Consider the following 23,621-nt stretch of genomic DNA (forward strand, 5'->3'; position numbering starts at 1 on the left):
TTGGGGTGGTGCAGGGGCAGAGGGATGCTGGGTGGGGTGGGGGCGGGCGAGGGTGAGATGGGGAGGGTGTGTGTGCTGGAAAAGTGGTCACCGCATCCTGAAGGTGTAGCAGCCTGTGTTAGGAGGTGCCTCTGGAGGTGTTTTGCTTTGTGAGCTGCTCCAAGGTTACAGCTTCCCTTGCTGGGTGGGCAGTGATAGTGTCCAGTGTCATTGTCTCATCAATGACACTTGTACTATCCCTGATCCTTGCAATGAAAGCTGTATGTTTGGAGCATTCATCAACATCTTACAAATGGGCTCTGGCTTTAACTGCCTTCTGTTCTTGGCCTAGCAGCCTCCAGTGAAAAAGCTGTTCAGCTTGGTGAGTCTACACTGACTCTCTTGATGTGGACTTCCTGGGATGGGCACAGTAAGTAGTCTCACCACACCAGGTTAAAGTCAAACAGGTTTGTTTGGTTTCCTCCGCATTGCCCACAGACGTGGGGGTTACACACACACCCACACACACTGTGGCATGAACCCAAGATACTGGTTGAGGCTGTCCTCATGTGTGTGGAACCTACTGTCTCTACTCTGCGCTGTCGTGGGCCGTGAAGGCCACCTTGGAGAACGCTTACCCGGAGATCAGTGGATTCAGTGTCCAAAGATGTGTAGGTTAGGAGGATTGGCCATGCTAAATTGCCCATTAGTGTCCAAAGATGTGTAGGTTAGGTGGATTGGCCGTGCTAAATTGCCCCTTAGTGTCCAAAGATGTGCAGGTTAGGAGGATTGGCCTTGCTAAATTGCCCCCTGAGTGTCCAAAAATGGTTAGGTTAGGAGGATTGGCCATGCTAAATTCTCCCTTAGTGTCCAAAGATGTGCAGGTTGCGTGGATTGGCCATGCTAAATTGTCCCTTAGTTTCCAAAGATGTGCAGGTTAGGTGGATTGGCCATGCTAAATTGCCCCTTAGTGTCCAAGGATGTGTAGGTTAGGAGGATTGGCCGTGCTAAATTGCCCCTTAGTGTCCAAAGATGTGCAGGTTAGGTGGATTGGCCATGCTAAATTGCCCCTTAGTGTCCAAGGATGTGCAGATTGTGTGTATTGGCCATGCTAAATTGCCCCTTAGTGTCCAAAGATGTGTACGTTCGGAGGATTGGCCGTGCTAAATTGCCCCTTAGTGTCCAAAGATGTGTAGGTTAGGAGGATTGGCCGTGCTAAATTGCCCCTTAGTGTCCAAAGATGTGCAGGTTGGGTGGATTGGCCATGCTAAATTGTCCCTTAGTTTCCAAAGATGTGCAGGTTAGGTGGATTGGCCATGCTAAATTGCCCCTTAGTGTCCAAGGATGTGTAGGTTAGGAGGATTGGCCGTGCTAAATTGCCCCTTAGTGTCCAAAAATGTGTAGGTTAGGTGGATTGGCCGTGCTAAATTGCCGCTTAGTGTCCAAAGATGTGCAGGTTAGGTGGATTGGCCATGCTAAATTGCCCCTTAGTGTCCAAGGATGTGCAGATTGTGTGTATTGGCCATGCTAAATTGCCCCTTAGTGTCCAAAGATGTGTACGTTCGGAGGATTGGCCGTGCTAAATTGCCCCTTAGTGTCCAAAGATGTGTAGGTTAGGAGGATTGGCCGTGCTAAATTGCCCCTTAGTGTCCAAAGATGTGCAGGTTAGGAGGATTGGCCTTGCTAAATTGCCCCCTGAGTGTCCAAAAATGGATAGGTTAGGAGGATTGGCCATGCTAAATTCTCCCTTAGTGTCCAAAGATGTGCAGGTTAGGTGGATTGGCCATGCCAAATTGTCCCTTAGTGTCCAAAGATGTGTAGGTTAGGAGGATTGCCATGTAGTAGTTTAGGTGGATTGGCCGTGCTAAATTGCCCCTTAGTGTCCACAGATGTGCAGGTTAGGAGGATTGGCCTTGCTAAATTGCCCCCTGAGTGTCCAAAAATGGATAGGTTAGGAGGATTGGCCATGCTAAATTCTCCCTTAGTGTCCAAAGATGTGCAGGTTAGGTGGATTGGCCATGCTAAATTGCCCCTTAGTGTCCAAGGATGTGCAGATTGTGTGTATTGGCCATGCTAAATTGCCCCTTAGTGTCCAAAGATGTGTAGGTTCGGAGGATTGGCCGTGCTAAATTGCCCCTTAGTGTCCAAAGATGTGTAGGTTAGGTGGATTGGCCGTGCTAAATTGCCCCTTAGTGTCGAAAGATGTGCAGGTTAGGAGGATTGGCCTTGCTAAACTGCCCCCTGAGTGTCCAAAAATGGATAGGTTAGGAGGATTGGCCATGCTAAATTCTCCCTTAGTGTCCAAAGATGTGCAGGTTAGGTGGATTGGCCATGCCAAATTGTCCCTTAGTGTCCAAAGATGTGTCGGTTAGGAAGATTGGCCATGCTAAATTGCCCCTTAGTGTCCAAAGATGTGTAGGTTAGGTGGATTGGCCGTGCTAAATTGCCCCTTAGTGTCCAAAGATGTGCAGGTTAGGAGGATTGGCCTTGCTAAATTGCCCCCTGAGTGTCCAAAAATGGATAGGTTAGGAGGATTGGCCATGCTAAATTCTCCCTTAGTGTCCAAAGATGTGCAGGTTGGGTGGATTGGCCATGCTAAATTGTCCCTTAGTTTCCAAAGATGTGTAGGTTAGGTGGATTGGCCATGCTAAATTGCCCCTTAGTGTCCAAGGATGTGTATGTTAGGAGGATTGGCCGTGCTAAATTGCCCCTTAGTGTCCAAAAATGTGTAGGTTAGGTGGATTGGCCGTGCTAAATTGCCCCTTAGTGTCCAAAGATGTGCAGGTTAGGTGGATTGGCCGTGTTAAATTGTCCCCTGAGTGTCCAAAAATGGATAGGTTAGGAGGATTGGCCATACTAAATTCTCCCTTAGTGTCCAAAGATGTGCAGGTTAGGTGGATTGGCCATGCCAAATTGTCCCTTAGTGTCCAAAGATGTGTAGGTTAGGAGGATTGGCCGTGCTAAATTGCCCCTTAGTGTCCAAAGATGTGCAGGTTGGGTGGATTGGCCATGCTAAATTTTCCCTTAGTGTCCAAAGATGTGCAGGTTTGGTGGATTGGCCATGCAAAATTGCCCCTTAGTGTCCAAAGATGTGCAGGTGAGGTGGATTGGCCGTGCTAAATTGCCCCTTAGTGTCCAAAGATGTGCAGGTTAGGTGGATTGGCCGTGTTAAATTGTCCCCTGAGTGTCCAAAAATGGATACGTTAGGAGGATTGGCCATGCTAAATTCTCCCTTAGTGTCCAAAGATGTGCAGGTTAGGTGGATTGGCCATGCCAAATTGTCCCTTAGTGTCCAAAGATGTGTAGGTTAGGAGGATTGGCTGTGCTAAATTGCCCCTTAGTGTCCAAAGATGTGCAGGTTGGGTGGATTGGCCGTGTTAAATTGTCCCCTGAGTGTCCAAAAATGGATAGGTTAGGAGGATTGGCCATGCTAAATTCTCCCTTAGTGTCCAAAGATGTGCAGGTTAGGTGGATTGGCCATGCTAAATTGCCCCTTCGTGTCCAAGGATGTGCAGATTGTGTGTATTGGCCATGCTAAATTGCCCCTTAGTGTCCAAAGATGTGTAGGTTCGGAGGATTGGCCGTGCTAAATTGCCCCTTAGTGTCCAAAGATGTGTAGGTTAGGTGGATTGGCCGTGCTAAATTGCCCCTTAGTGTCCAAAGATGTGCAGGTTTGGTGGATTGGCCGTGCTAAATTGCCCCTTAGTGTCCAAAGATGTGCAGGTTAGGTGGATTGGCCATGCTAAATTTTCCCTTAGTGTCCAAAGATTGTTTGTTTGTTGCCAATGTATATTCTTTTTTTCCAAATATCTGAAAGTACGTCACAAACATTTGAAAACAGCCGGCTCGCAAAAGTACAATCACATCCGAGTTCTCTTCGAAAGCATCAGGTTACGTTTTGTGAATCTTGAATACCGTTCCGCTCTGCACAATGAAAGCGTGTGCACTGAGGGAGGGTTTGTATAACCCCAGGCGGGTTCTATATGATTCTCCCGCCCCTTCCCTCCTCGGTTGGACAGGTGGAGGTGGAAAATAGACCAAAGAAGGCCGCGCCTTGTTTCCCTGCGGGCCTACGCGTAGGAGGAAGCCCTCATTTGCATACCAGGTGAGCGGCGGCGGACGGCCGGAGGGGCAGCGGGTGCCCGCGTGCAGGTGTCGGACACATTGGGGTGTTGCAGGGGCAGGAGGATGCTGGGTGGGGTGGGGGCGGGTGAGGGTGAGGTGGGGAGGGTGTGTGCTGGAAAAGTGGTCACCACATCCTGAAGGTGTAGCAGCCTGTGTTAGGAGGTGCCTCTGGAGGTGTTTTGCTTTGTGAGCTGCTCCAAGGTTACAGCTTTCCTTGCTGGGCGGGCAGTGATGCTAACCAGTGTCATGGCGTGTGCAATGACACAACTCATTGCCTTTGCAATGACACATCTCATTGTCACTGCAATGTGATGTGTCATTGCCTCTGCCATGACACTTGTCAGCATCCCTAATTTTGCCTTGCAATGAAAGCAGTATGGTTGGAACATTCATCAACATCTTACACGTGGGCTCTGGCTTTAACTGTCTTCTGAGGAGGTCGGTGCGGTTTTTCGCTGTGGCGCATCGGAACTGTTGATCGATGAGTCGAGTGCCATATCCTGTTCTTATGAGGGCATCTTTCAGCGTCTGGAGGTGTCTGTTGCGATCCTCCTCATCCGAGCAGATCCTGTGTATACGGAGAGCTTGTCCGTAGGGGATGGCTTCTTTAATGTGTTTAGGGTGGAAGCTGGAGAAGTGGAGCATCGTGAGGTTATCCGTGGGCTTGCGGTACAGTGAGGTGCTGAGGTGACCGTCCTTAATGGAGATGCGTGTGTCCAAGAATGCAACCGATTCCGGAGAGTAGTCCATGGTGAGCCTGATGGTGGGATGGAACTTGTTGATGTCATCATAGAGTTGTTTCAGTGATTGCTCACCATGAGTCCAAAGGAAGTCCAAACACGGGACACGGTGGACAGAGTACCCTTCGTTGTCCAGCACTTCCCCGGAGCGGAGAAGCTACGGCATCTCCTCCGGAGCCTTCAACATGTCATTGATGAAGACGAACATCTCGCCAAGGCCATCCCCACACCCCCGCTTCTTGCCTTCAAACAACCGCACAACCTCAAACAGACCATTGTCCGCAGCAAACTACCCAGCCTTCAGGAGAACAGTGACCACGACACCACACAACCCTGCCACAGCAACCTCTGCAAGACGTGCCGGATCATCGACACGGATGCCATCGTCTCACGTGAGAACACCATCCACCAGGTACACGGTACCTACTCTTGCAATTCGGCCAACGTTGTCTACCTGATACGCTGCAAGAAAGGATGTCCCGAGGCATGGTACATTGGGGAAACTATGCAGACGCTGCGACAACGGATGAATGAATACCGCTCGACAATCACCAGGCAAGACTGTTCTCTTCCTGTGGGGGAACACTTCAGCGGTCACGGGCATTCAGCCTCTGATATTCGGGTAAGCGTTCTCCAAGGCGGCCTTCGCGACACACGACAGCGCAGAGTCGCTGAGCAGAAACTGATAGCCAAGTTCCGCACACACGAGGACGGCCTCAACCGGGATATTGGGTTCATGTCACACTATTTGTAACTCCCACAGTTGCGTGGACCTGCAGAGTTGGTGGGCCACTCCCTTCGCTGGCAGTGGGAGAACAGCTGCAGTCTCCAAATTGCCCAACGCGCCCCGCCTGCAATCTTTCTACGTTAAAGATCACCACACCCTCCTTATTTCAGAATCTGGTACCAGGCTGCAAGCCCATCGCTACTAAAAGTAGGCGTTACAGCACTGAGGATCGGATCTTCATCAGATCTGAGGTTCAGCGACTCCTCAAAGAAGGGATCATACAGCCCAGTGTTAGTCCGTGGAGAGCACAGGTTGTGGTGGTCAAGAGCGGGAACAAACCCCGGATGGTCATTGATTACAGTCAGACCATTAATCGATAAACGCAGCTGGATGCGTATCCTCTCCCGCGCATATCTGATATGGTCAATCAGATTGCGCAGTACCGGGTGTTCTCCACCATAGACCTCAAGTCCACCTACCACCAACTCCCCATTCGCCCAGAGGACCGACAATACACGGCCTTTGAGGTGGATGGTCGCTTGTATCATTTTCTTAGGGTTCCCTTTGGTGTCACCAATGGGGTCTCGGTCTTCCAGCGTGCTATGGACCGAATGGTGGACCAGAACAGGCTGCGGGCTACCTTCCCGTATCTGGATAATGTCACCATCTGCGGCCATGATCAGCAGGACCATGACACAAATCTCCAGAACTTTTTACGCACTGCATCTCGCCTGAACTTGACCTACAACAGGGAGAAGTGTGTATTCCGTACGCGCCGGTTAGCCATCCTGGGATACGTGGTGGAAAACGGGGTCATTGGCCCTGATCCAGACCGTAGGCGCCCCCTTGCTGAACTTCCCTTGCCCGCTAGCGCAAAAGCACTGAGGAGATGCCTAGGCTTCTTCTCCTATTATGCGCAGTGGGTCCCCAACTACGCGGACAAAGCCCGTCCGCTTATTAAGTCCACGACTTTTCCACTCACGCCAGAGGCCCAATTGGCCTTCAAGAAATTGAAAGACGACATCGCGAAAGCCACGATGCACGCGGTAGACGAATCCATCCCTTTTCAGGTGGAGAGCGATGCATCTGATTTCGCCCTGGCCGCCACACTTAACCAGGCGGGCAGGCCCGTCGCATTTTTTTCCCGCACCCTCCAAGGCCCCGAAATTCGGCATTCAGCGGTGGAAAAGGAGGCCCAGGCCATTGTGGAGGCTGTCAGACACTGGCGCCATTACCTGGCGGGAAAGCGGTTCACCCTGATCACGGACCAGCGGTCCGTGGCGTTCATGTTTAACAACTCACAGAGGGGCAAGATCAAGAATGATAAGATCTTGCGGTGGAGAATTGAACTCTCCACTTATAACTACGATATCATGTGTCGTCCAGGGAAACTCAATGAGCCCTCGGATGCCCTCTCGCGCGGAACATGCGCTAGTATACAGGAGGATCGCTTGAACGCCCTCCACAATGATCTGTGCCATCCTGGGGTCACTCGGCTCTACCACTTTGTAAAAGCCCGCAACCTGCCTTACTCGGTGGAGGACGTCAGGTCGGTGACAAGGAGCTGTCGGATTTGCGCGGAATGCAAACCGCACTTTTACCGACCTGACCGGGCACATTTGGTCAAGGCCACTCGCCCCTTCGAGAGGCTGAGTGTGGATTTTAAGGACCCCCTTCCCTCAACAGATCGGAACGTGTACTTTCTAAACATAACCGATGAGTACTCCCGGTTCCCGTTTGTTGTCCCCTGCTCTGATACATCCGCTGCCACGGTGATCAAGGCATTCCGTGATCTTTTTACCCTGTTCGGGTACCCCAGCTATATCCATAGCGACAGGGGCTCGTCGTTCATGAGCGATGACTTGAGGCAATTCCTGCTCTCATACGGGATTGCCTCTAGTAGAACCACGAGTTACAACCCTAGGGGTAATGGACAGGTGGAACGAGAGAATGCTACAGTCTGGAAGGCTGTCCTATTGGCGCTGAAGTCCAAAGGTCTTCCAGTCTCCCGGTGGCAGGAGGTCCTCCCTGATGCGCTCCATTCTATCCGCTCCCTCCTGTGTACGGCAACCAATGCTACTCCCCACGAGAGGATGTTCTCATTCCCTCGGAAGTCTTCCTCGGGGATATCTTTACCAGCTTGGTTGACGTACCCAGGACCCGTCCTTCTGCGGCGACATGTAAGGGCCCGCAAGTCCGACCCCTTGGTCGAACAGGTCCATCTCCTCCACGCCAACCCTCAGTATGCCTATGTGGCATACCCTGACGGGCGAGAGGACACGGTCTCGATCCGAGACCTGGCGCCTGCAGGGGACATAGCAACTCCTGTCGCTCCCATACCCCCAGTAACAAACCCATTATCTCTCATTTCTTTCCCAGACACGGCGCGGGCAGCATCGGGACCAGTGCTTAACAGTTTTACTCCAATGCACAGCTTGCCTGAGCCCCGAGGATGGTCGCCACCGCAGGGCGTGTCAGGATCCCCTGGACTACCGTCACCTCAGGGTCAACCAGCCTGTGAGTCCGTGGAAGAACAGCTGGACACCGTTTTGGGGAGAACGCCACCGCAAGTGCCTACTCCGGTGTCACCGCCGGTACTGAGGAGGTCACAACGACGGTGCGGTCCCCCTGACCGTCTGAACTTATAGACTGCTGACACTTTATTCTGGTTTTTGTACCCCGCCGGCCTTTGTTCTCAAAGGAGGGGTGAATGTGGTGAACCATCGTTGGTTCCCACTGGATAGTACTGAGCCAGGGGCTGGCCAGTACTACAAGGATGTACATATGTTACTGTGGGATTGTACTACTGTTGCTGTTGGGTTAGGGTGGGGTTGTTACACCTGTGTTTGTTACTGTTGTGGCACATCCCAGTCGGGCTCCGCCTCCTGGGAGAGGTATAAGACCCCCTGCTCGGACGGGACCCCTTCAGTCTGGGATAGTGTACTAAAGTTCTGATAGCTTCATTATTAGTTAATAAAAGCCTTCATTTGCTGAAGCTTCGAGCCTCGTGTCTAAATTGATGTGCATCACTCTCTTGATGTGGCATTCCTGGGGTGGGCACAGTAAGTAGTCTCACCTCACCAGGTTAAAGTCCAACAGGTTTGTTTGGTTTCCTCAGCATTGCTCAGAGACGTGGGGGTTACACACACACACACTGTGACATGAACCCAAGATCCCGGTTGAGGCAGTCCTCATGTGTGTGGAACTTGTCTATCTGTCTCTACTCTGCGCTGTCGTGAGTCGTGAAGGCCGCCTTGGAGAACGCTTACCCGGAGATCACAGGCCGAATGCCCGTGACCGCTGAAGTGGTGATACCGGCGTTGGACTGGGCTGGGCACAGTAAGATGTCTCACAATACCAGGTTAAAAGTCCAACAGGTTTATTCTTTTTTTATACTTTTCCAATTCAATCAAATCAAGTCCAATTCAGAGTCTCAACAAGCTGAGACATTTCCGATCCAGGCTGGCAAGACAGGGCAAGCGGCCATTTGGTAGCACGAGCTTTCGGAGTGTCGCTCCTTCTTCAGGTGAGTGGGAGATGTGTTCACAAACAGGGCAGATATAGACACAGACTCAATTTACAAGATAATGGTTGGAATGCGAGTCTTCACAGGTAATCAAGTCTTAAAGGTACAGACAATGTGAGTGGAGGGAGGGTTAAGCACAGGTTAAAGAGATGTGTATTGTCTCCAGACAGGACAGCTAGTGAGATTTTGCAAGCCCAGGCAAGTCGTGGGGGTTACTGATAGTGTGACATGAACCCAATATCCCGGTTGAGGTCGTCCTCATGTGTGCGGAACTTGGCTATCAGTTTCTGCTCAGCGACTCTGCGCTGTCGTGTGTCGCGAAGGCCGCCTTGGAGAACGCTTACCCGAATATCAGAGGCCGAATGCCCGTGACTGCTGAAGTGCTCCCCAACAGGAAGAGAACACTCCTGCCTGGTGATTGTCGAGCGGTGTTCATTCATCCGTTGTCGTAGCGTCTGCATGGTGTATCTGCATCACGATCTGTAACCCCCACGATTTGCCTGGGTTTGCAAAATCTCACTAACTGTCCTGGCTGGTGTTGTGAGACTTCTTACTCTGACTCTCTTGGAAAGATTATGTTACTTAAACCTTCTCTATCCCTGTAACCTCACCTCATTCATTGCCACCTAACCTGCTTGGTTTTGATTTAATTTATTATTGTCACATGTATTGGGACACAGTGAAAAGTATTGTTTCTTGCGCGCTATACAGACAAAGCATACCATTCATCGAGAAGGAAAGGAGAGGGTGCAGAATGTAGTGTTCCAGTCACAGCTAGGGGTGTAGAGAAAGATCAACTCAATGCGAGGTAGGTCCATTCAAAAGTCTGACAGCAGCAGGGAAGAAGCTGTTCTTGAGTCGGTCGGTACGTGACCTCAGACTTTTGTATCTTTTTCCCCGATGGAAGAAGGTGGAAGAGGGAATGTCCGGGGTGTGTGGGGGGTCCTTGATTATGCCGGCTGCTTTTCCCCGAGGCAGCGGGAAGTGTAGACAGAGTCAATGGATGGGAGGCTGGTTTGAGCGATGGATTGGGCTACATTCATGACCTTTTGTAGTTTCTTGCGGTCTTGGGCAGAGCAGGAGCCCAGACCAAGCTGTGATACAACCAGAAAGGATGCTTTCTATGGGGCATCTGTAAAGGTTGGTGAGAGTCGTAGTGGACATGCCAAATTTCCTTAGCTTCCTGAGGAAGTAGAGGTGTTGGTGGGGCTTTCTTAACTATAGTGTCGGTGTGGAGGGACCAGGACAGGTTGTTGGTGATCTGGACACCTAAAAAGGTGAAGCTCTCTCGACGCTTTCCATTTCATCCCCGTTGATGTAGACAGGGGGATGTTCTCCACTACGCTTCCTGAAATCGGTGACTGTTACACCAAGTTGTACCTCCCTGCTCCTATATTCTGTGCCCGGCTAATGAGGGCAAGCATTCCATACACTTATTTCACCAACTTCTCTACCAGTGCTGCCACCTTCAGGGATCTATGGACATGTACATGGAGATCCCTTTGTCTTCAACACTCCCCTAGAGTCAGTGTGTGTATCCCAGCCTTATTAGGGCAGCACGGTTGCACAGTGGTTAGCACTGCTGCCTCACAGCGCCAGGGACCTGGGTTCGATTCCAGGCTTGGGTCACTGTCTATGCGGAGTCTGCACGTTCTCCCCGTGTCTGCATGGGTTTCCTCCGGATGCTCCGGTTTCCTCCCGTAGTCCAAAGATGTGCAGGTTGGGTGGATTGGCCATGCTAAGTTGTCCCTCAGTGTCCAAAGGTGAGCAGGCTGGGTGGATTGGCCGTGCTAAATTGTCTCTTAGTGTCCAAAGATGTGCGGGTTAGGTGGATTGGCCATGCTAAATTGTGCCTTAGTGTCCAAAGATGTGCGGGTTAGGTGGATTGGCCATGCTAAATTGTCCCTTAGTGTCCAAAGATGTGCGGGTTGGGTGGATTGGCCATGCTAAATTGTCCCTTAGTGTCCAAAGATGTGCAGGTTGGGTGGATTGGCCATGCTAAGTTGCGCCCTTAGTGTCCAAAGATGTGCAGGTCAGGTGGATTGGCCATGCTGAATTGTCTCTTAATGTCCAAAGATGTGCAGGTTGGGTGGATTGACCATGCTAAATTGTCTTTTAGTGTCCAAAGATGTGCGGGTTGGGTGGATTGGCCATGCTAAATTGTCTCTTAGTGTCCAAAGATGTGCAGGTTGGGTGGATTGGCCATGCTAAATTGTCTCTTAGTGTCCAAAGATGTGCAGGTTGGGTGGATTGGCCATGCTAAATTGTCCCTTAGTGTCCAAAGAGGTGCAGGTTGGGTGGATTGGCCATGCTAAATTGTCCCTTAGTGTCCAAAGATGTGCGGGTTGGGTGGATTGGCCATGTTAAATTGCCCCTTAGTGTCCAATGATCTGCAGGTTGGGTGGATTGGCCATGCTAAATTGTCCCGTAGTGTCCAAAGATGTGCAGCTTATGTGGATTGGCCATGCTTAATTGCCCCCTTAGTGTCCAAAGATGTGTAGGTTAGGAGGATTGGCCATGCTAAATTCTCCCTTAGTGTCCAAAGATGTGCAGGTGAGGTGGATTGGCCATGCTAAATTGTCCCTTAGTGTCCAAAGATGTGCAGGTGAGGTGGATTGGCCATGCTAAATTGTCCCTTAGTGTCCAAAGATGTGCAGGTTGGGTGGATTGGCCATGCTAAATTGTCCCTTAGTGTCCAAAGATGTGCGGGTTGGGTGGATTGGCCATGTTAAATTGCCCCTTAGTGTCCAATGATCTGCAGGTTGGGTGGATTGGCCATGCTAAATTGTCCCGTAGTGTCCAAAGATGTGCAGCTTAGGTGGATTGGCCATGCTTAATTGCCCCCTTAGTGTCCAAAGATGTGTAGGTTAGGAGGATTGGCCATGCTAAATTCTCCCTTAGTGTCCAAAGATGTGCAGGTGAGGTGGATTGGCCATGCTAAATTGTCCCTTAGTGTCCAAAGATGTGCAGGTGAGGTGGATTGGCCATGCTAAATTGTCCCTTAGTGTCCAAAGATGTGCAGGTTGGGTGGATTGGCCATGCTAAATTCTCCCTTAGTGTCCAAGAATGTGCAGGTGTGGTGGATTGGCCATGCTAAATTGTCCCTTAGTGTCCAAACGTGCATCGGTTAAGTGGATTGGCCATGCTAAATTGCCCCTTAGTGTCCAAAGATGTGCAGGTTGGGTGGATTGGCCATGCTAAATTGTCCCTTAGTGTCCAAAGATGTGTAGGTTAGGAAGATTGGCCATGCAAAAGTGTCCCTTAGTGTCCCAAGATGTGCAGGTGAGGTGGATTGGCCATGCTAAATTGTCCCTTAGTGTCCAAAGATGTGTAGGTTAGGAGGATTGGCCGTGCTAAATTGCCCCTTAGTGTCCAAAGATGTCCAGGTTGGGTGGATTGGCCATGCTAAATTGCCCCTTAGTGTCCAAAGATGTGTAGGTTAGGTGGATTGGCCATGCTAAATTGCCCCTTAGTGTCCAAAGATGTGCAGGTTAGGTGGATTGGCCGTGTTAAATTGTCCCCTGAGTGTCCAAAAATGTATAGGTTAGGAGGATTGGCCATGCTAAATTGCCCTTTAGTGTCCAAAGATTGTTTGTTTGTTGCCAATGTATATTCTTTTTTGCCAAATATCTAAAAGTACGTCCCAAACATTTGAAAACTGCCGGCTCGCAAAAGTACAATCACATCCGAGTTCTCTTCGAAAGCATCAGGTTACGTTTTGTGAATCTTGAATACCGTTCCGCTCTGCATAATGAAAGCGTGTGCACTGAGGGAGGGTTTGTATAACCCCGAGGCGGGTTCTATATGATTCGCCCGCCCCCGCCCCTCCCCTCCTCGGTTGGACAGGTGGAGGTGGGAAATAGACCAAAGAAGGCCGCGCCTTGTTTCCCTGCGGGCCTACGCGTATGAGGAAGCCCTCATTTGCATACCAGGTGAGCGGCGGCGGACGGCCGGAGGGGCAGCGGGTGCCCGCGTGCAGGTGCCGGACACATTGGGGTGGTGCAGGGGCAGGAGGATGCTGGGTGGGGTGGGGGCGGGCGAGGGTGAGGTGGGGAGGGTGTGTGTGCTGGAAAAGTGGTCACCACATCCTGACGGTGTAGCAGCCTGTGTTAGGAGGTGCCTCTGGAGGTGTTTTGCTTTGTGAGCTGCTCCAAGGTTATAGCTTTCCTTGCTGGGTGGGCAGTGATAGTGTCCAGTGTCATTGTCTCATCAATGACACTTGTACTATCCTTGATGTTGCCTTGCAATGAAAGCTGTATGTTTGGAGCATTCATCAACATCTTACAAATGGGCTCTGGCTTTAACTGCCTTCTGTTCTTGGCCTAGCAGCCTCCAGTGAAGGAAGCTGTTCAGCTTGGTGAGTCTACACTGACTCTCTTGCTGTGGACTTCCTGGGGTGGGCATGGTAAGTTGTCTCACCACACCAGGTTAAAGTCAAACAGGTTTGTTTGGTTTCCTCAGCATTGCCCACAGATGTGGGGGTTACACGCACACCCACACACACTGTGACATGAACCCAAGATCGCGGTTGAGGCCGTCCTCATGTGTGTGGAACTTGGCTATCTGTCTCTACTCTGCACTGTCGTGTGTCGTGAAGGCCGCCTTGGAGAACGCTTACCCGGAGATCAGTGGATTTAGTGTCCAAAGATGTGTAGGTTCGGGGGATTGGCCATGCTAAATTGTCCCTTAGTGTCCAAAGATGTGCGGGTTGGGTGGATTGGCCATGCTAAATTGTCCCTTAGTGTCCAAAGATGTGCAGGTTGGGTGGATTGGGCATGCCAAATTGTCCCTTAGTGTCCAAAGATGTGTAGGTTAGGAGGATTGGCCATGCTAAATTCTCCCTTAGTGTCCAAAGATGTGCAGGTGAGGTGGATTGGCCATGCTAAATTGCCCCTTAGTGTCCAAAGATGTGCAGGTTAGGTGGATTGGCCATGCCAAATTCTCCCTTAGTGTTCAAAGATGTGCAGGTTAGGTGGATTGGCCATGCCAAATTGTCCCTTAGTGTCCAAAGATGTGTAGGTTAGGAGGATTGGCCATGCTAAATTCTCCCTTAGTGTCCAAAGATGTGCAGGTGAGGTGGATTGGCCATGCTAAATTGCCCCTTAGTGTCCAAAGATGTGCAGGTTGGGTGGATTGGCCATGCCAAATTGTTCCTTAGTGTCCAAAGATGTGTAGGTTAGGAGGATTGGCCATGCTAAATTCTCCCTTAGTGTCCAAAGATGTGCAGGTGAGGTGGATTGGCCATGCTAAATTGTCCCTTAGTGTCCAAAGATGTGCAGGTGAGGTGGATTGGCCATGCTAAATTGTCCCTTAGTGTCCAAAGATGTGCAGGTTGGGTGGATTGGCCATGCTAAATTCTCCCTTAGTGTCCAAGGATGTGCAGGTGTGGTGGATTGGCCATGCTAAATTGTCCCTTAGTGTCCAAACGTGCATCGGTTAAGTGGATTGGCCATGCTAAATTGCCCCTTAGTGTCCAAAGATGTGCAGGTTGGGTGGATTGGCCATGCTAAATTGTCCCTTAGTGTCCAAAGATGTGTAGGTTAGGAAGATTGGCCATGCAAAAGTGTCCCTTAGTGTCCCAAGATGTGCAGGTGAGGTGGATTGGCCATGCTAAATTGTCCCTTAGTGTCCAAAGATGTGTAGGTTAGGAGGATTGGCCGTGCTAAATTGCCCCTTAGTGTCCAAAGATGTCCAGGTTGGGTGGATTGGCCATGCTAAATTGCCCCTTAGTGTCCAAAGATGTGTAGGTTAGGTGGATTGGCCATGCTAAATTGCCCCTTCGTGTCCAAAGATGTGCAGGTTAGGTGGATTGGCCGTGTTAAATTGTCCCCTGAGTGTCCAAAAATGGATAGGTTAGGAGGATTGGCCATGCTAAATTGCCCTTTAGTGTCCAAAGATTGTTTGTTTGTTGCCAATGTATATTCTTTTTTGCCAAATATCTAAAAGTACGTCACAAACATTTGAAAACAGCCGGCTCGCAGAAGTACAATCACATCCGAGTTCTCTTCGAAAGCATCAGGTTACGTTTTGTGAATCTTGAATACCATTCCGCTCTGCATAATGAAAGCGTGTGCACTGAGGGAGGGTTTGTATAACCCCGAGGCGGGTTCTATATGATTCTCCCGCCCCCGCCCCTCCCCTCCTCGGTTGGACAGGTGGAGGTGGAAAATAGACCAAAGAAGGCCGCGCCTTGTTTCCCTGCGGGCCTACGCGTATGAGGAAGCCCTCATTTGCATACCAGGTGAGCGGCGGCGGACGGCCGGAGGGGCAGCGGGTGCCCGCGTGCAGGTGACGGACACATTGGGGTGGTGCAGGGGCAGGAGGATGCTGGGTGGGGTGGGGGCGGGCGATGGTGAGGTGGGGAGGGTGTGTGTGCTGGAAAAGTGGTCACCACATCCTGAAGGTTAGCCTGTGTTAGGAGGTGCCTCTGGAGGTGTTTTGCTTTGTGAGCTGCTCCAAGGTTATAGCTTCCCTTGCTGGGTGGGCAGTGATAGTGACCAGTGTCATTGTCTCATCAATGACACTTGTACTATCCCTGATCCTTGCAATGAAAGCTGTATGTTTGGAGCATTCATCAACATCTTACAAATGGGCTCTGGCTTTAACTGCCTTCTGTTCTTGGCCTAGCAGCCTCCAGTGAAGGAAGCTGTTCAGCTTGGTGTGTCTGCACTGACTCTCTTGATGTGGACTTCCTGTGGTGGGCACAGTAAGTAGTCTCACCACACCAGGTTAACGTCCAACTGGTTTGTTTGCTTGCCTCAGCATTGCCCAGAGTTGTGGGTGTTACAAACACACCCACTGTGACATGAACCCAAGATTCCGGTTGAATCCGTCCTCATGTGTGTGGAACTTGGCTATCTGTCTCTACTCTGCGCTGTCGTGGGTCGTGAAGGCCGCCTTGGAGAACGCTTACCTGGAGATCACAGGCCGAATGCCCGTGACCGCTGAACAGGTGATGCTGGCGTTGGACTGGGCTGGGCACAGTAAGATGTCTCACAATACCAGGTTAAAAGTCCAACAGGTTTATTTTTTTTAATATACTTTTCCAATTCAATCAAATCAAGTCCAATTCAGAGTCTCAATAAGTTGAGACATTTCCGATCCAGGCTGGCAAGACAGGGCAAGCGGCCATTTGGTAGCACGAGCTTTCGGAGTGTCGCTCCTTCTTCAGGTGAGTGGGAGATGTGTTCCACAAACAGGGCAGATATAGACACAGACTCAATTTACAAGATAATGGTTGGAATGCGAGTCTTTACAGGTAATCAAGTCTTAAAGGTACAGACAATGTGAGTGGAGAGAGGGTTAAGCACAGGTTAAAGAGATGTGTATTGTCTCCAGACAGGACAGCTAGTGAGATTTTGCAAGCCCAGGCAAGTCGTGGGGGTTACAGATAGTGTGACATGAACCCATGATCCTGGTTGAGGCCGTCCTCGTGTGTGCGGAACTTGGCTATCAGTTTCTGCTCAGCGACTCTGCGCTGTCGTGTGTCGTGAAGGCCGCCTTGGAGAACGCTTACCCGGAGATCAGTGGATTTAGTGTCCAAAGATGTGCAGGTTGGGTGGATTGGCCATGCTAAATTACCCCTTAGTGTCCAAAGATGTGCAGGTTGGGTGGATTGGCCATGCTAAATTGTCCCTTAGTGTCCAAAGATGTGTAGGTTAGGTGGATTGGCCATGCTAAATTGCCCCTCAGTGTCCAACGATGTGCAGGTTAGGTGGATTGGCCATGCTCAATTGTCCCTTAGTGTCCAAAGATGTGCAGGTGAGGTGTATTGGCCATGCTAAATTGTCCCTTAGTGTCCAAAGATGTGCAGGTTGGGTGGATTGGCCATGCTAAATTGTTCTTTGGTGTCCAAAGATGTGTAGGTTAGGTGGATTGGCCATGCTAAATTGTCCCTTAGTGTCCAAAGATTGTTTGTTTGTTGCCAATGTATATTCTTTTTTGCCAAATATCTGAAAGTACGTCACAAACATTTGAAAACAGCCGGCTCGCAAAAGTACAATCACATCCGAGTTCTCTTCTAAAGCGTCAGGTTACGTTTTGTGAATCTTGAATACCGTTCCGCTCTGCATAATGAAAGCGTGTGCACTGAGGGAGGGTTTGTATAACCCCGAGGCGGGTTCTATATGATTCTCCCGCCCCTCCCCACTCCTCGGTTGGACAGGTGGAGGTGGAAAATAGACCAAAGAAGGCCGCGCCTTGTTTCCCTGCGGGCCTACGCGTATGAGGGAGCCCTCATTTGCATACCAGGTGAGCGGCGGCGGACGGCCGGAGGCGCAGTGGGTGCCCGCGTGCAGGTGACGGACACATTGGGGTGGTGCAGGGGCAGGAGGATGCTGGGTGGGGTGGGGGCGGGCGATGGTGAGGTGGGGAGGGTGTGTGCTGGAAAAGTGGTCACCACATCCTGAAGGTGTAGCAGCCTGTGTTAGGAGGTGCCTCTGGAGGTGTTTTGCTTTGTGAGCTGCTCCAAGGTTATAGCTTCCCTTGCTGGGTGGGCAGTGATAGTGTCCAGTGTCATTGTCTCATCAATGACACTTGTACTATCCTTGATGTTGCCTTGCAATGAAAGCTGTATGTTTGGAGCATTCATCAACATCTTACAAATGGGCTCTGGCTTTAACTGCCTTCTGTTCTTGGCCTAGCAGCCCCCAGTGAAGCCAGCTATTCAGCTTGGTGTGTTGGCACTGACTCTCAAGATGTGGACTTCCTGGGGTGGGCACAGTAAGTTGTCTCACCACACCAGGTTAAAGTCAAACAGGTTTGTTTGCTTGCCTCAGCATTGCCCAGAGTTGTGGGTGTTACAAACACACCCACTGTGCCATGAGCCCAAGATCCCGGTTGAATCCGTCCTCATGTGTGTGGAACTTGGCTATCTGTCTCTACTCTGCGCTGTCGTGTGTCGTGAAGGCCACCTTGGAGAAAGCTTACCCGGAGATCACAGGCCAAATGCCCGTGACCGCTGAAGTGGTGATACCGGCGTTGGACTGGGCTGGGCACAGTAAGATGTCTCACAATACCAGGTTAAAAGTCCAACAGGTTTATTCTTTTTTAATATACTTTTCCAATTCAATCAAATCAAGTCCAATTCAGAGTCTCAACAAGTTGAGACATTTCCGATCCAGGCTGGCAAGACAGGGCAAGCGGCCATTTGGTAGCACGAGCTTTCGGAGTGTCGCTCCTGCTTCAGGTGAGTGGGAGATGTGTTCACAAACAGGGCAGATATCGGCACACACTCAATTTACAAGATAATGGTTGGAATGCGAGTCTTCACAGGTAATCAAGTCTTAAAGGTGCAGACAATGTGAGTGGAGAGAGGGTTAATCACAGGTTAAAGAGATGTGTATTGTCTCCAGACAGGACAGTTAGTGAGATTTTGCAAGTCCAGGCAAGTCGTGGGGGTTACAGATCGTGTGACATGAACCCAAGATCCCAATTTAGGTCGTCCTCATGTGTGCGGAACTTGGCTATCAGTTTCTGCTCAGCGACTCTGCGCTGTCGTGTGTCGTGAAGGCCGCCTTGGAGAACGCTTACCCAGAAATCAGTGGATTTAGTGTCCAAAGATGTGCAGGTTAGGGGGATTGGCCATGCTAAATTACCCCTTAGTGTCCAAAGATGTGCAGGTTGGGTGGATTGGCCATGCTAAATTACCCCTTAGTGTCCAAAGATGTGCAGGTTGGGTGGATTGGCCATGCTAAATTACCCCTTAGTGTCCAAAGATGTGCAGGTTGGGTGGATTGGCCATGCTAAATTGTCCCTTCGTGTCCAAAGATGTGTAGGTTATGTGGATTGGCCATGCTAAATTGTCCCTTAGTGTCCAAAGATGTGCAGGTGAGGTGGATTGGCCGTGCTAAATCGCCCCTTAGTGTCCAAAGATGTATAGGTTAGGAGGATTGGTCGTGCTAAATTGCCCCTTAGTGTCCAAAAATGTGCAGGTTGGGTGGATTGGCCATGCTAAATTGTCCCTTAGTGTCCAAAGATGTGCAGGTTGGGTGGATTGGCCATGCTAAATTTTCCCTTACTGTCCAAAGATGTGCAGGTTTGGTGGATTGGCCATGCTAAATTGCCCCTTAGTGTCCAAAGATGTGCAGGTTGGGTGGATTGGCCATGCTAAATTTTCCCTTAGTGTCCAAAGATGTGCAGGTTTGGTGGATTGGCCATGCTAAATTTTCCCTTAGTGTCCAAAGATGTGCGGGTTAAGTGGATTGGCCATGCTAAATTGCCCCTTAGTGTCCAAAGATGTGCAGGTTGGGTGGATTGGCCATGCTAAATTGTCCCTTAGTGTCCAAAGATGTGCAGGTTAAGTGGATTGGCCATGCTAAATTTTCCCTTAGTGTCCAAAGATGTGCAGGTTTGGTGGATTGGCCATGCTAAATTGCCCCTTAGTGTCCAAAGATTGTTTGTTTGTTGCCAATGTATATATTTTTTCCCTAATATCTGAAAGTACGTCACAAACATTTGAAAACAGCCGGCTCACAAAAGTACAATGACATCCAAAGCGTCAGGTTACGTTTTGTGAATATTGAATACCGTTCCGCTCTGCATAATGAAAGCGTGTGCACTGAGGGAGGGTTTGTATAACCCCAGGCGGTTTCTATATGATTCTCCCGCCCCCCCCCACTCCCTCGGTTGGACAGGTGGAGGTGGGAAATAGACCAAAGAAGGCCGCGCCTTGTTTCCCTGCGGGCCTACGCGTATGAGGAAGCCCTCATTTGCATACCAGGTGAGCGGCGGCGGACGGCCGGAGGGGCAGTGGGTGCCCGCGTGCAGGTGACGGACACATTGGGGTGGTGCAGGGGCAGGAGGATGCTGGGTGGGGTGGGGGCGGGTGAGGGTGAGGTGGGGAGGGTGTGTGTGCTGGAAAAGTGGTCACCACATCCTGACGGTGTAGCAGCCTGTGTTAGGAGGTGCCTCTGGAGGTGTTTTGCTTTGTGAGCTGCTCCAAGGTTATAGCTTCCCTTGCTGGGTGGGCAGTGATAGTGACCAGTGTCATTGTCTCATCAATGACACTTGTACTATCCTTGATGTTGCCTTGCAATGAAAGCTGTATGTTTGGAGCATTCATCAACATCTTACAAATGGGCTCTGGCTTTAACTGCCTTCTGTTCTTGGCCTAGCAGCCTCCAGTGAAGGAAGCTGTTCAGCTTGGTGTGTCTGCACTGACTCTCTTGATGTGGACTTCCTGGGGTGGGCACAGTAAGTAGTCTCACCACACCAGGTTAACGTCCAACTGGTTTGTTTGGTTTCCTCAGCATTGCCCAGAGATGTGGGGGTTACACACACACCCACACACACTGTGACATGAACCCAAGATCGCGGTTGAGGCCGTCCTCATGTGTGTGGAACTTGGCTATCTGTCTCTACTCTGCACTGTCGTGTGTCGTGAAGGCCGCCTTGGAGAACGCTTACCTGGAGATCACAGGCCGAATGCCCGTGACCGCTGAAGTGGTGATACCGGCGTTGGACTGGGCTGGGCACAGTAAGATGTCTCACAATACCAGGTTAAAAGTCCAACAGGTTTATTCTTTTTTAATATACTTTTCCAATTCAATCAAATCAAGTCCAATTCAGAGTCTCAATAAGTTGAGACATTTCCGATCCAGGCTGGCAAGACAGGGCAAGCGGCCATTTGGTAGCACGAGCTTTCGGAGTGTCGCTCCTTCTTCAGGTGAGTGGGAGATGTGTTCCACAAACAGGGCCGATATAGACACAGACTCAATTTACAAGATAATGGTTGGAATGCGAGTCTTTACAGGTAATCAAGTCTTAAAGGTACAGACAATGTGAGTGGAGAGAGGGTTAAGCACAGGTTAAAGAGATGTGTATTGTCTCCAGACAGGACAGCTAGTGAGATTTTGCAAGCCCAGGCAAGTCGTGGGGGTTACAGATAGTGTGACATGAACCCATGATCCCGGTTGAGGCCGTCCTCGTGTGTGCGGAACTTGGCTATCAGTTTCTGCTCAGCGACTCTGCGCTGTCGTGTGTCGTGAAGGCCGCCTTGGAGAACGCTTACCCGGAGATCAGTGGATTTAGTGTCCAAAGATGTGCAGGTTGGGTGGATTGGCCATGCTAAATTACCCCTTAGTGTCCAAAGATGTGCAGGTTGGGTGGATTGGCCATGCTAAATTGTCCCTTAGTGTCCAAAGATGTGTAGGTTAGGTGGATTGGCCATGCTAAATTGCCCCTTAGTGTCCAACGATGTGCAGGTTAGGTGGATTGGCCATGCTCAATTGTCCCTTAGTGTCCAAAGATGTGCAGGTGAGGTGTATTGGCCATGCTAAATTGTCCCTTAGTATCCAAAGATGTGCAGGTTGGGTGGATTGGCCATGCTAAATTGTCCCTTAGTGTCCAAAGATGTGCAGGTGAGGTGTATTGGCCATGCTAAATTGTCCCTTAGTGTCCAAAGATGTGCAGGTTTGGTGGATTGGCCATGCTAAATTGTCCCTTAGTGTCCAAAGATGTGCAGGTTAGGTGGATTGGCCATGCTAAATTGTCCCTTAGTGTCCAAAGATTGTTTGTTTGTTGCCAATGTATACTCTTTTTTGCCAAATATCTGAAAGTACGTCACAAACATTTGAAAACAGCCGGCTCGCAAAAGTACAATCACATCCGAGTTCTCTTCGAAAGCATCAGGTTACGTTTTGTGAATCTTGAATACCGTTCCGCTCTGCATAATGAAAGCGTGTGCACTGAGGGAGGGTTTGTATAACCCCGAGGCGGTTTCTATATGATTCTCCCGCCCCCCCCCCCACTCCCTCGGTTGGACAGGTGGAGGTGGAAAATAGACCAAAGAAGGCCGCGCCTTGTTTCCCTGCGGGCCTACGCGTATGAGGAAGCCCTCATTTGCATACCAGGTGAGCGGCGGCGGACGGCCGGAGGGGCAGCGGGTGCCCGCGTGCAGGTGCCGGACACATTGGGGTGGTGCAGGGGCAGGAGGGTGCTGGGTGGGGTGGGGGCGGGCGAGGGTGAGGTGGGGAGGGTGTGTGTGCTGGAAAAGTGGTCACCACATCCTGAAGGTGTAGCAGCCTGTGTTAGGAGGTGCCTCTGGAGGTGTTTTGCTTTGTGAGCTGCTCCAAGGTTATAGCTTCCCTTGCTGGGTGGGCAGTGATAGTGTCCAGTGTCATTGTCTCATCAATGACGCTTGTACTATCCCTGATCCTTGCAATGAAAGCTGTATGTTTGGAGCATTCATCAACATCTTACAAATGGGCTCTGGCTTTAACTGCCTTCTGTTCTTGGCCTAGCAGCCTCCAGTGAAGGAAGCTGTTCAGCTTGGTGTGTCTGCACTGACTCTCTTGATGTGGACTTCCTGGGGTGGGCACAGTAAGTAGTCTCACCACACCAGGTTAACGTCCAACTGGTTTGTTTGGTTTCCTCAGCATTGCCCAGAGATGTGGGGGTTACACACACACCCACACACACTGTGACATGAACCCAAGATCGCGGTTGAGGCCGTCCTCATGTGTGTGGAACTTGGCTATCTGTCTCTACTCTGCACTGTCGTGTGTCGTGAAGGCCGCCTTGGAGAACGCTTACCTGGAGATCACAGGCCGAATGCCCGTGACCGCTGAAGTGGTGATACCGGCGTTGGACTGGGCTGGGCACAGTAAGATGTCTCACAATACCAGGTTAAAAGTCCAACAGGTTTATTTTTTTTAATATACTTTTCCAATTCAATCAAATCAAGTCCAATTCAGAGTCTCAACAAGTTGAGACATTTCCGATCCAGGCTGGCAAGACAGGGCAAGCGGCCATTTGGTAGCACGAGCTTTCGGAGTGTCGCTCCTTCTTCAGGTGAGTGGGAGATGTGTTCCACAAACAGGGCAGATATAGACACAGACTCAATTTACAAGATAATGGTTGGAATGCGAGTCTTCACAGGGAATCAAGTCTTAAAGGTACAGACAATGTGAGTGGAGAGAGGGTTAATCACAGGTTAAAGAGATGTGTATTGTCTCCAGACAGGACAGTTAGTGAGATTTTGCAAGTCCAGGCAAGTCGTGGGGGTTACAGATAGTGTGACATGAACCCAAGATCCCGGTTTAGGCCGTCCTCATGTGTGCGGAACTTGGCTATCAGTTTCTGCTCAGCGACTCTGCGCTGTCGTGTGTCGTGAAGGCCGCCTTGGAGAACGCTTACCCAGAAATCAGTGGATTTAGTGTCCAAAGATGTGCAGGTTAGGGGGATTGGCCATGCTAAATTACCCCTTAGTGTCCAAAGATGTGCAGGTTGGGTGGATTGGCCATGCTAAATTACCCCTTAGTGTCCAAAGATGTGCAGGTTGGGTGGATTGGCCATGCTAAATTACCCCTTAGTGTCCAAAGATGTGCAGGTTGGGTGGATTGGCCATGCTAAATTACCCCTTAGTGTCCAAAGATGTGCAGGTTGGGTGGATTGGCCATGCTAAATTACCCCTTAGTGTCCAAAGATGTGCAGGTTAGGTGGATTGGCCATGCTAAATTACGCCTTAGTGTCCAAAGATGTGCAGGTTGGGTGGATTGGCCATGCTAAATTGCCCCTTAGTGTC

The sequence above is a fragment of the Mustelus asterias genome, unplaced genomic scaffold (genome assembly GCF_964213995.1).
Source record: "Mustelus asterias unplaced genomic scaffold, sMusAst1.hap1.1 HAP1_SCAFFOLD_712, whole genome shotgun sequence".
Classification (NCBI taxonomy): Eukaryota; Metazoa; Chordata; class Chondrichthyes; order Carcharhiniformes; family Triakidae; genus Mustelus; species Mustelus asterias.